The sequence below is a fragment of the Moschus berezovskii genome, chromosome 20 (genome assembly GCF_049115385.1).
Source record: "Moschus berezovskii isolate FMDL1 chromosome 20, NW_MosBer_1.0, whole genome shotgun sequence".
Classification (NCBI taxonomy): domain Eukaryota; kingdom Metazoa; phylum Chordata; class Mammalia; order Artiodactyla; family Moschidae; genus Moschus; species Moschus berezovskii.
Genome location: NC_142479.1, coordinates 41726187 through 41739809, shown reverse-complemented (window position 1 = coordinate 41739809; position 13623 = coordinate 41726187). Strand labels below are relative to the sequence as shown.

The 13623-nt window shown below is 49.9% G+C and overlaps 1 pseudogene; it reads right to left on the bottom strand.

Annotated features, from left to right (window-relative positions):
* Positions 1 to 12208: 12208 nt before the first annotated feature.
* Positions 12209 to 12602, bottom strand: LOC148774698 (small ribosomal subunit protein uS8 pseudogene; annotated as a pseudogene).
* Between the last annotated feature and the right edge of the window lie 1021 nt (positions 12603 to 13623).

Here is a 13623-nt window from a genome sequence, read left to right as displayed (position 1 = left end):
CGTGTCTGTCTCTTTGGTGTTGATCGTGCATCTGTTCCCGATCTGCCGAGTGCAGGCCTGACTGTGCTGGAGACAGGGGACTGAGCACCTCCCTGCTGAGTGCAGGCGTGTCCTCTGTGCTGGAGATGGGAGGGGACTGAGCACCTCCCTGCTGAGTCCTGGCCTGTCCTCTGTGCTGGAGACGGGAGGGGAATGAGCACCTCCCTGCTGAGTCCTAGCCTGTCCTCTGTGCTGGAGACGGGAGGGACTGAGCACCTCCCTGTTGAGTGCAGGCCTGTCCTCTGTGCTGGAGACGGGAGGGGACTGAGCACCTCCCTGTTGAGTGCAGGCCTGACCTCTGTGCTGGAGACAGAAGGGGACTGAGCACCTCCCTGCTGAGTGCAGGCCTGACCTCTGTGCTGGAGACAGAAGGGGACTGAGCACCTCCCTGCTGAGTGCAGGCCTGACCTCTGCTGGAGACAGAAGGGGACTGAGCACCTCCCTGCTGAGTGCAGGCCTGACCTCTGTGCTGGAGACAGAAGGGGACTGAGCACCTCCCTGCTGAGTGCAGGCCTGACCTCTGTGCTGGAGACAGAAGGGGACTGAGCACCTCCCTGCTGAGTGCAGGCCTGACCTCTGTGCTGGAGACAGAAGGGGACTGAGCACCTCCCTGCTGAGTGCAGGCCTGACTTCTGTGCTGGAGATGGGAGGGGACTGAGCACCTCCCTGCTGAGTCCTGGCCTGACCTCTCTGCTGGAGACAGAAAGGGACTGAGAACCTCCCTGCTGAGTCCTGGCCTGTCCTCTGTGCTAGAGACGGGAGGGGACCAAGCACCTTCCTGCCGAGTGCAGGCCTGTCCTCTGTGCTGGAGACAGAAGGGGACTGAGCATCTCCCTGCGGAGTCCTGGCCTGTCCTCTGTGCTGGAGACAGGAGGGGACTGAGCACCTCCTTGCCGAATGCAGGCCTGTCCTCTGTGTGGAGACAGGAGGGGACTGAGAACCTCCCTGCTGAGTCCCGGCCTGACCTCAGTGTGGAGACGGGAGAGGACTGAGCACCTCCCTGCCTAATGCAGGCCTGACCTCTGTGTGGAGACGGGAGGAGGTGGGGTAGGGACTGAGCACCTCCCTGCCGGGGGAGTTCATCCTCAGTGTTGCAGACAGACCGTCAACAGAGGAATACATAGAGCAGGTCAGATAGTCAGAGGTGCTGGAAAGAAGACAGAAGGGCCTGCAGAGCAATGAAGGTGGGTGACTGTGATTGGTCATGGAAGAACTCCTTCGGGAGGGGGCTCTTTGCAAACTGGGAGTGAGCCATGTATCCGGGGAGACCTTCCAGCTTGAAGGCCCTGACCCCGGAGTGAGTGTGTGGCCCTCAAGAGCAGGAGCCCAGTGTGACAGTGGCTGGTGAGTCTGAAGGACAGGAGTGCTGGAGAAGGACCCGGGAGCCACATGTGTCAGGCCCCAGAGTTCATGGCAGGGACCCTGTTCTATTTTGAGTGTTGAGGGGGCCCTGAAAGGGCTGAGGGCAGTGCTTGATCTGATCCACCCACCAGGGTGCCCACCATGACTATTGCTTTGACCACGTAGGGGTCTGTGGGTGCCAATGTCAGCCCCCCAGGGGGTGTTAAAAGTCACTCACCCTGTGTCATATTTCAGGAGAACATCTTTGTGAATGTTTAATTGAAAGAAAACTTAAGCTTTGAGTTTTCTTTTTATAGTGGGAAATTTTAAACATAAAGAGTGGCCTAGTTTAGTGAACTTGATATGCCCGTCACCAAGCTTCTGTAATTCTCAACACGGCTGAGCTTATTTCTTCTACACCTCCACCCACTCCTACCCAGTCCCACATGTGTGCACATCTTTCTTGGTCTTTGAAAAATAACCACAGTCTCATTATCACACCAAAAAAAGTTGATCTGTTTTTGCTTAATATCACTGAATATCCAGTCAGTGAAAAGTCAAGTTTATAATTGGGTCCTTTGCTTTCTAGGAGCCACGACACCTCATTGTGGAGGGGTGTCCTGTCCACATCACATGTGTGACACTGGGTTTGTGTTTGCACCCAGTCAGGGAGGACACAAAGGGTTTAGAATGAAACAGCTGGGCAGCACCCCTACCATGGTATTCAGGTCAGACTCATCAAACTTGGGCCCACTCAGTTCAGTTCAGCCGCTCATTCATGTCCAACTCTTTGCAACCCCATAGACTGTGGCACACCAGGCTTCCCGGTCCATCACCAACTCCTGGAGCTTACTCAAACTCATGTCCATTGAGTCGGGGATGCCATCCAACCAACTCATCCTCTGTCGTCCCCTTTTCCTCCCCCCTTGAGTCTTTCCCAGCATCAGGGTCTTTTCCAATGAGTCAGTTCTTCTTATCAGGTGGCCAAAGTATTGGAGTTTCAGCTTCAGCATCAGTCCTTCCAATGAATATTCAGGACTGATTTCCTTTAGAATGGACTGGTTGGATCTCCTTGCAGTCCAAGGGACTCTCAAGAGTCTTCTCCGACACCACAGTTCAAAAGCATCAATTCTTCGGCGCTCAGCTCAAACTCTCACATCCATACGTGACTACTGGAAAAACCATAGCCTTGACTAGATGGACCTTTGTTGACAGAGTAATGTCTCTGCTTTTTAACATGCTGTCTAGGTTGGCCATAACTTTTCTTCCAAGGAGTAAGCATCTTTTAATTTCATGGCTGCAGTCACCATCTGCAGTGATTTTGGAGCCCCCAAAAATAAAGTCCGCCACTGTTTCCCCATCTATTTGCCATGAAGTGATGGGACCAGATGCCATGATCTTAGTTTTCTGAATATTGAGCTTTAAGTCAACTTTTTCACTCTCTTCTCTTCACTTTCATCAAGAGGCTCTTCAGTTCTTCTTCACTTTCTTTCATAAAGGTGGTGTCATCTGCGTACCTGAGATTATTGATATTTCTCCCCGCAGTCTAGATTCCAGCTTGTGCTTCATCCAGCCCACATTTCTCATGATGTACTCTGCATATAAGTTAAATAAACAGGGTGACAATATACAGCCTTGACGTACTCCTTTTCCTATTTGGAACCAGTCTGTTGTTCCATGTCCAGTTCTAACTGTTGCTTCCTGACCTGCATACAGATTTCTCAAGAGGCAGGTCAGATGGTCTGGTATTCCCATCTCTTTAAGAATTTTCCACAGTTTGTTGTGATCCACACAGTCAAAGGCTTTGGCATAGTCAATAAAGCAGAAATACGCACATGCAGTAAAGCTGCTCTACTGGCACCCCGTGGTGATGAAGGGAAGTGCAGCATTTATCGCAGCACTGAATAGGGAATCCAGGTAGCTCGTGCTCTAAAGGCCCAAACTTCCCTGATAAATTCCGAGAAAGGTTTTTAAAGACATGGCGAGGGAGAAGGTGTCGTGGGGTGTGTGATACACTGGAAGACCTTGTTCTGATTGGTTGGTGGTGAGGTAATCAGGAGTCAACTCCAACCTTCAACTACTCTGGGGTCTGTGTGCTTGTGATCAACATGCAGTCAGCTTCTTCCACCTGTGGGGGTTTCAGTATCTGCAAAGCAAAGGAAATGGCTCAAAATATCTGTAGCCCTTGAGAAGCAACTGGACCTTGACTTTCTTACTGGCTAAACTCATTTTGTCTTACTTGACTATTTTTCTTTCTGTATTTTCTCGCTTCTCATTAATTTTACTCTTTGGAACTCGGGGAAGGCCGAGGAGGCAGAAGCTCTTCTGCAGACAGGAGGCGGACTGGGGACGTGGACGGGGGAAGGGTAATCTGTTCTGAGAAGGTCACAGAGTCCTTCTCAGTTACAGGACCAGGTCAGAAAGACCAACTCACTTGTCTTGGGTTTGTAGAATAGGAGAAACCGAGGACGAGATGAGACACTCAGAACAGGGAAAACTAATGGGTGGTTGTGATGAGAATCAGAACTGTGCTTACCTGTGGCAGGAGGTGGGCAGGGACTGAAGGGCACAGAGGCCTTCCAGGAGCAGTGGAGATGCTCGGAGCTGGAGCTGGGTGGTGACTCGTGTAGCTCAAGAGGTGTTACGTATAAACTTGAGATGTATGCATTTGATTGTTTATAGCTAAAAAAAAAAAAAAATAGTGGAAGGGACAAAGAGCTCTCCTGAAGGCCAGGCTTGAGAGAGAACAGCATGAGGTAGAGAAGGCATCGGTCATCACTCACCCTCGCTGCAACAGCCTGGACCGGGTCTCAAACTCCCAGCACCACCAGGTCGCAGGTAAGAAGGGGCTGAATGGAGACCCTCCGAGAGCTCTGACGAAGCAGAGGTGGGTTGGGGCCGGAAGAACGGGGCTGGGAGGGGACACGGGCTGTCAGACAAGGGCTCCTCAGCACCACTCAGAGTTGCAGGAGAGCAGACAGAGGTCGGGGCGAACACTGGTCCCACTCTGAGAGACAGAAGCATTTGCGCAGAGGCCTGGGGGGCTTTCTGGGACCCGGGACACCAAGTGAGGACTAACCAGAGGCCAGAGCCGGCAGGTTCTCTGCAGGTGCGGTGAGCAGCGCTAGGTCACTCTCAGGCTTGCTGCAGAGCCGGTGGTCTGTCTGCTTGCTGAGTCCTGGGCGCTGCCCTTACACGTGAGCCGTGTGAAGTACCCCTGGTGGGGGCAGTCTGCAGCTGGGGGCCCCTATCTAGGCTCCCTTCAGGTTGACTCAGAGGTATGAGGCCAAGTTCAACTTTGTAGTAGGTACGCAAGGCCCCCAGTCTCGAGGCGCCTGGGCTCTGCGTCTGCTGGGCTCCCAGGTCTCTGTGGTGATTTGGAGGACATGGTGTCATCACGTATCAGACATGGTAGAAACCATCCCACCTGTCCTTGAAGTGTAAGAAGGAAGGGCTGGGGGAACCTGTCTGCGAGTCTGTCTACAACCTGGCTACCGAGACGTGGTCCTGTACGGGCAGCGTCACCTGGAGCTGACCAGAAATGCAGAGTCAGCCTCCACACAGGTGTCCCCAGTCAGAAGCTGTAGTTTAACGAGATCCTGTGTGATTCTTGTGTGCATAACTGTTAGAGCGCCACTGCTCTGCAGCACGTCAGCTTTCCACCCCTACACCACAGAGCCTACCAACTTTCCCCCAACGGAGAAAAATAAGGAATAATGAAGTAATTCATCTTACCCGGACCAGGAAGCTCTTTAATTAATTTTGCTTCCATGAAACACATAATTTGAAAGCATCTCTCAAGTAAACAGATTCCATTTTCTGGCAACTGATCACTCCATTTAAAAAGTTTAATCAAAGACATACATCATTCCCTGTCAGAACTTCTGTTCAGCCTTAGGATACCAGGGGTTCCTCCACTGACTTGCTGTAATTCCAGCAAAAAGCAGAGATATGCTGTTTGGTTAGCCTGTGAGGCTTTGTAAGGTTAATTGTAGTGTTTCCATTTGAGCATTTTCAAATATTGAATTGAAACCAGATGAGGACCGTTTGACCGTCAGTCTGCCCTCGTGCAGTCAGGCTAATGAGAACGGTTGATGGGATTAAATGAAGCTGGGAGAGGCTAAATCTGCTCTGGTTAGCTCAGACGCAGAAAGGCTCTGAGTTACAGAAGAGACTGGGGCTATGGAGCCCAGCAAGAATTAACTCCCACCCTTGACAGGGACAAGCATGGAGTATGTAACTTGGTACACCCACGATACACTCCTCAGTAAACTAAAACTTTGCAGCAGCATTTTTAAGAGCTCAACAAAAAGATTCTGAAATTAATCTAGAAAAGTAAATGTGAAAAATAGTTCAAGATACAGGCAAATAAGAGAAGACAGTAAAAATAACAGCAAGGAACAGGGACTTGTCTACCATTATTAAAATACATTACAAAGCCGTGATGACTTAATACCCAGCATTCAACAGATGGGTCAAATCACAAAAGTATGGAAACAGATGCATGGTTTATCAAACTTGACTGTATAACAAAGGTGATATATTGTGCTGGTGAAGATTATTAAAAATGATTACTGCAACTTAATGAACTTAACAAAATGAAAAAAGGAATTCCAGTGCTACATCCTCCTTTAAAATGAACACGCAGGAGGGCAGCAGCCCATGTATGCGGGTCCCTGGGGGGCAGTGCTGCCCACTGCACCACAGGGTTGCCCCCACTGCAGCCCGGAGCCGGTTCTGAAACATGGACAGAGGAAGAAGAAGGCCCTGCCAATCAGCAGTGGGAGCTGAAGAAAGGAGGCCAGAGCAGCCTCCACCAGCCAGATGCAAATTGAAGCACTGGGTGCAAACCAGGCAGCAAAGCAAGCCTGTGGGTGGAGCAAGAAACCAGCAGGCAGCGACTGGGGGTCGGGGTAGAGGGGGCGGTCGCTGAAAGTCAAAAGCCTGACCTGCCTCCTCCAATATATGCACATTTACTGATTTATACATGACATATTATACGTGTGGGCTTCCCTGCTCAGTTGGTGGAGAATCCGCCTGCAGTACAGGAGACCCCGTTTGATTCCTGGATTGGGAAGATCTGCTGGAGAAGGGATAGGCTACCCTCTCCAGTATTCTTGGGCTTTCCTTATGGCTCAGCTGGTAAAGAATCCACCTGCAATGAGAGAGACCTGGGTTTGATCCCTGGGTTGGGAAGATCCCCTGGAGAAGGGAAAGGCTGCCCACTCCAGTATTCTGGCCTGGAGAATTCCAGGGACTGTATAGTCCATGGGTCGCAAAGAACCAGACATGACTGAGCGACTTTCACTTTCATTATACGTGTGCTCCTGCACAGACATATTTGGCAAGTGGTTGTCAGGGGTGGTATACGGAAAAAAACAAATTTGAAAGGACAAGACAGCAAGTAACTGGTGTTATTAGCCCAGGGGATGGATACCCTAGTATCATCCTATGAATGGAACGTATGTTTGTACACCTTACGTATGTTCTGTTTTCCTGTAAAACCTTTGTGTGCACATAGGTAGAAGGGCTGATGTTTTCTTCCCACACCCCCTGTTGCATGTGCTCCTGAGTCTGGAGACGAGTGCTCTGGAGTCTGTGGCATCCTGGGTTTAGAGCCCACCTACGCCCACTCTTAAAGTGCCTGCCCTCCCCACCCCAGCCCCTGTCTCCGGAGTTTCTTCATGGACTTCTGTTTTTCTTCAACAATAAAAGGCAGACTAAAACAGTGAAAGCTTCTGTAAACATAACAATAAAGGCAAAAAGCATAGAGTAAGTCATTGCTAGTCTTAATCAAAATCATACAGCAGAGACACTATCACTAATACGAAAGGAATGTTTCCAAATCCATAAGGAAGTAGAAGATGAGCACCCCACGAGAGCTGGGCAAAGGACATAAAGAGTTCAGGAAAGCAATAGTTAACAGCCATCCCTACAAAAAAAAAAAAAAAAAACAACCAACAAAAAGCACTAGTGGTCAAATAATGCAGATTAAATCAGTGGAGGTGTTACCTCTCAGGTTGACAAAACACTGAAAAGAGTTGCCCAGTAAGGAGGCAGCTCAGGAGAACTGGACCCTCACATGGAACTGCTGCTGCTGCTGCTGCTAAGTCACTCCAGTTGTGTCCGACTCTGTGACCCCTTAGACGGCAGCCCACCAGGCTCCCCCGACCCTGGGATTCTCCACGCAAGAACACTGGAGTGGGTTGCCATTTCCTTCTCCAATGTATGAAAGTGAAGTCACTCAGTCGTGTCCGACCCTTAGCGACCCCACGGACTGCAGCCCACCAGGCTCCTCCATCCATGGGATTTTCCAGGCAAGAGTCCTGGAGTGGCTTGCCATTGCCTTCTCCGCACATAGAACTGGTGGAATATAAAGTATGGCAGCCAGCCAAGACGTGGAGATGCTGGGGTTTATCACTGTTTCCTTGGGCTCGATCTGACTGGAGAGAGATGTGGCCAGGATCTAGCTCTGGATTCCTACCTGGGGAAGTCCAGGGAGGAAAGGCTCCTGGTCACATGCCATCGTGGACATTCACCCTACACCTCATACATGGAGAAGGACAACCCAGCCCTCCTACTGCCCCCATAGTACTAAAAGATGCTGTCAGGGCCCTGCTGGAGCAGCAGGACAGCTTGGTGCTACCAGACTCAGCAAGGAAACCATGGTCCACCCAGGGCCTCTCACCACCAGCCAGTATTCCCTCACTGAGTCACAGTCTCCACATCAATTAAGTGGGGATAATTCCACCTGCTCTGCCAGTCCCCTCCCCCCAGGATTGTTGTGAGGCTCACATGAGCTGAGGAACAAATGGGGAAAACATTTGCAATATACATGAGAGGTTACTAAAATCTCTGATATATGAAAGTTCTTGAAATAGAAAACGATTAACATTTCGAGCGAAAAAGGACAAAGGACATGAAGACTATTCATAGAACAACAAATGACCGGCAGCAGCAAGTGGGATTCAGCCTCACTCATGATGAAAGCAAAGCATCAGTGAGTCACTTTGTTCACTTATAAAACTGGCCCGAACGAGTGATGATACCCAGAGTTGGCGAAGACCGGAAGTGAGCCCTCCACAGTGGGAGTGGGGGACTGTAAATGGATATAGTCCTTCAGATTACTATGTCTACATGTGCCAAAAGCATTAGATTCAGTAATCCTATTTTTGGAAGTTTATCCTAAAGAAATAACCGGATAAACATTCAAAGAGGTAAGGGTGTTCCTCACTGTGATATTTTCAAAGGTGAGCTTTGTTAAATTATGATACCTCTGCATAATGGAATTGTGTGGCCCCATTGAAAATGATGTGGGGACATCCCTGGTGGTCCATTGGTTTAAGACCTCGTGCTCCCAATGCAGGAGGCCTGGGTTCCATCCCTGGTCAGGGAACTAGATCCCACATACAGCCCCCAAGAGCCAGCACAGCCAAATAAATAATTTTAAAAAATGATGATGTGAATCTGAAGTCCTTGACAAGGAAGGATGTCCACAGTCTGTCAAATAAAAGCAAAGGTGGTTACAATTACATTTCTGTATGATAGGATTTTGGTTTTACAGTGAGCATGTGTTGCTTTAATAAAAACACATAAAAGTCGCACCTTTTTATTTTGAGAAGACAAATACGAATACAATGTTTGGAAGCAGTATATAACATTAGTGACTAAGCTCTGAGTGGGAGGTTATAATTTGCCTTCATCTTCTATTTCCTTAATTTAAATTTTTGTATAAATATTAATTTTACAATCAGAAGAAAACCTTGGGGAAGGGAGCATTTTCCCACAAGATCTGGTTGGGACAAATCGTTTCTTTAAAATAATTTTTTTGACTGTGCTGGGTCTTCATTACTGCGTGTGGGCTTTCTCTGGTTGCAGAGGGCAGGGGCTACTCTCTAGTTGCGGTCTGCGGGCCTCTCCTTGCGGTGGCTTCTTTTGTTGCAGAGCACGGACTCTGGGGTGCTCGGGCTTCAGTAGTTGTGGCAAGTAGGTTCAGTGGTTGTGGCACACGGGCCCTGCAGCATGTGGGATCTTCCTGGACCAGAGTTCAAACCTGTGTCCCCTGAATTGGTAGGTGGATTCTTAACCACTGGACCACCAGGGAAGTCCCCCAAATCATTTCTAAGTTAACTCTTCACTCATTGTCATTCTCAGTTTCCACCAAGCCCACAGTCCAGGCCCCTCCCAGGGCTGAGAAACCCATGGTGCTTTCACACTTTGGGAAGAAAAACTAGTGAGAGAAGGAGGCCTTAGGCCCCGTGAGGGAATGGATGAGTTGATCAACGGGTGACAGGAGGGTGTAGGCAGGGGGAAGCTGACTTTTGCTGCCAGAGGGCTGGGTGGTGGTCCTTACAGCCCCACCTGGGGCAGGTACAAGGGACAGATGGGTGTGGGTGAGAATGCCCTGGGATGGAGGGAGTGTTATTTGGTGAGGGGGAGGGATATGTGTGAGATGTCTTGAAACTGCCTGGAAGGATGTTTACTAACCCTCCTGGGTGGGGTGGGTGGGAGGCAAGGCCCCGGGTGGGCTTGTGTCTGGGTCTGAGACACTGAGCAAGCTCACTGAGCAAGCTCCTCAGCACGACCAAGAGAGGAGGAGCTCAGGCTCCCAGGCTGGAGGGTGGTGAGGGGAACCCGGTAGGGGAGGCGGTAATGTGGAGGAGGGTGATGTTCCCCTTCCCCTCCCATGTCCCTGAGATTGACACAAACCGTGGGATGCTCCCTGCAGCTGGGTTTCTTGTGCAAAACAGGCGAGGGCTGAAGTTTTGTGCTGAAGCTGACAAGTGGGTAAACTCAGTTGTCCCTGAAGTGCCAGAGCGGGGAGGCCTCCTGCCTCGCCCGGCTCCTTCCTGAGCTCTCTGCATCTCCTCTTTCAGCACAAGCCGACCCACAAAGGTCAAAGGTATGGAATTCATCCCTTAGTTGCACTGTCTGTTTTGGGTCTCTCTGGCTTACTACTTGGCTCTGGCTGCCTGGCACAGGCCCGGGCACATCCATGGGGGCCTCTATTTTGGGTGGGAGCCAGAGAGTGTGTCAGCCGACCTGAAGTCGAGAGGCCTCGGGGACTGGAGAAGCGGGGACAGGGCCCCTTCTCTGCAGTGACCCCTGCCGGACAACAGCGATTGCAGATCAGAGCTCCTCTCCCACCCCCAGGATGAAACTTAAGGTGCCCCCCACCATGTTGAGGGCAGGTTTGGGGATACAGGAAGGAAAAGAGGGCAGCATCCTGAATGGACCGTTTCCCAAACAATAGAACATTTCTGGAATCCACTGAGTTACTGTGAAGTGACAGAATTTAGTTTTCTCCTCTGGTGGAAATGGACGTTTGCAAACGAAGTCAGAATCTGTTAAGAAGAAATAGTGGCAATTACTTCTCTGCCTTCCCCTGTAGTCAGGAAGTCAGTACCTGCTTCACAAGGGCAGTCTCGCAGGGAGACAGGGCTGGCCAGGGGCTGCCACTGTGGAGTGGCTACCCGGTGGGGTGCGCCCGGCATCCACATGCCTCCCACCTGCTTTACTATGAAGGTAGAATGAATATTGTGATACATCGGAGCCCACCTCATCCTTTTTGGGACATGTTCAAGCTTCCCTTTAATGAGAATGGTAAAATCAGAGAAAGGAGGGAAGCTCGGGGACCTAGGAAATCAGAGGGACCCGTTTCTCAAATGAGGGGACTGAGGCCCAGTGAGGAGAAGGATGAGCCAAAGTCTTAGGCTGAGGCTGTCTGACTTGGTACTCTTACCTGCCCCCCTGCCCAGGAAGCTAAAATGTTAGACCGAAACTCCTGTGTTCTTTGCCCTGCGCCCACAACTCCCCTCCCCGTCCCCCACAGGTGTTAGAGTCTAGACACAATGTTGGGGCCTGTGGAGGAGGACAACCCTCCCCCCTGCTTCCCCCAAGGCTTCTGGATTCCCTGGGGAAAGGGTCTCGCCTCCTAAGGAAAGAGCTGGTCAGTTAGGGGTGGGGCTGCTCAGCCCTCCCAGATTTGGGAATCAGGTCCGTCAGGGTTGGAAGCAGCTGAAGAACTTGGTCTGACAGTAGTTCCTACCCAGGGGCCTTCCTCAGCATGACCTGGAGAGCCTTAGGATGCCCACATGCCCAAGTCCAGCCCCTAGAGATTCTGACTTAATGGGGTCTGGGTTAAGAAACCTCGTTTAGATCAGCTACTTTATGAGAAGTGTTTGAGCATCCCTGGGCTCCTGGCTGCAGCTTCAGTCACTGCTCTTTTGAGCGGCTCCTCATGCCCTCCAGAACCACCCCTCCCCTGACACACCCACACCTGCTGGCTCTGCATCCTCTTCTCGCTCTTTTCAGCCACTGTTGGGGAATATCTGTGTGCTCTTGGATCCATCTCTTCACTTCAAAATTCTGTCACTCTAGGTTCTTTCCCCTACCCCCTGGAACTCTGAACGGTTAGTACTCGCATGCAAGTTTCCATTAGAATCCGGGGTACACTAGATGGGGGAACCTCACAGATGGTACTCAAGCCTAGAGATTTCGTTGGTCCGGGACAGGGGCAAGGCTGGGACCTTTTCTTGTTGGTTTTTACATTCTCCCCTCACTATTTTTTTTTTCCACCTCTGAGGCATTTTATTTGTATGTATTACATCCCTAGGCTTCCTTGGTGGCTCAGATGGTAAAGCATGAACCTACGCAGGAGACTGAGTTTGAGTCCCTGGGTCGGGAAGATCCTCTGGAGAAGGAAATGGCAACCCACTCCAGTAATCTTGCCTGGAAAATCCCATGGACGGAGGAACGTGGTAGGCTATAGTCCATGGGGTCGCAAAGAGTCAGACACGACTGAGTAACTTCACTTTCACTTACATCCCTAGAAAAAAAATCCAAGGATTTTCCCTCCTGTGCATTTTTGTCTTGCTTCTTCATGGTCCATGATGTCAGCTGAGGTTGTCTGTACAATGAAACCAAACTGACAGGATGGGAGCAGGTTATTCTGCCATTTTTCTAGATCTTTGAGTTGCACATCAAATCTGGGGCTGTTCACTCCACACTTATTTATTTAGCCTGCCTGTGAGGTTCACAACAATTTTCCCAGCCCTGTGATCATCAATTATTTCAAATTCGCCAATGTACCCATGCTTCATCATCACAGTTAGAAACCTGATGATGACTCTGGAGCACGGCCTAAAAGAACCTGGCGTTTGTCTCTCTTTTCGGCATTGTTGATACTCGAGAGCATCAGCCAAGACATTCATGCGCACCATTCTGGTGGCACGGAAAGATGGTGGAAACAGCTCTCCTCGCTTTTTATTTGAACGTTTTCAAACTCACAGAATGCAGACTTACCCTTTCCTTAGAGCGAACCTATTGTTACTTTTAAAATTTAGTTTATTTATCTGGTCGCATTTATCTTTGTTGCTGTGCACCGGCTTTGTCTAGTGTGGCAAAGGGGGAGTCTACTCTTCATTGCAGTGCATGGGCTTCTTGTGGTGGCTTCTGTTGTTGTAGAACACAGGTTCTAGGGCGTGTGGACTTTAGTGGCTAAGCATGGGCTTTAGTTGCTCTGTGGCGTGTGGAATTTTCCTGGACCAGGGATTGAACTCGTGTCCCCTGGACTGGCAGGCAGATTCTTACCCACTGGACCACCATTGGATTCTTATCCAATATCAGACCACTGGACCAGTATTGTTACATCTTTGCCATATTTGCTTTACCTGTGAGTATACATTTCTTTTTTTGTGGGGGGAGCGCTGAACCATTTGAAATTCCTGTGTAAGATTCTATCTCCCTAAAGTATTTCAGCACAAAATATCTAGAAATAAGATCATTTGTTCGGCATAGCCGAAATCACGTTTTCACACCTAAGCAAAATAGCAGTAATTCCTTACGTGCCATCTAGCATCCAGTTTATGTTCGGATGTTCTCAGTTTGTCCCCTCTTCGGGTTTGTTATTTCTCCCTCCCCTCCCTTCTGTTCTCTTTTCCTTTCCAGGATCTAACCAAGGCCCATGTATTACATTTGGTTCTATCTCTGCTGTATCTTTTCCCCTAAAACACATTTTAAAAAATTGATTCACTTTGAACTATCTAGGCCAGTCCTTACAGAATCCTACTTTCTGGATTTGACTGACTGCTTCTTCATGGTGTCGCTCACTCGTTTCTGTCTCTGCTTTCTGCAGTTGTGGACAGAGGCCTGAATAGACACAGGTGAGACATCCAGCAGGTCCATTCCCAGGGGGTGCTGCGTAGTGCATCCTGCGTCTCCTTGTTGCAGGCTGGCCGACCG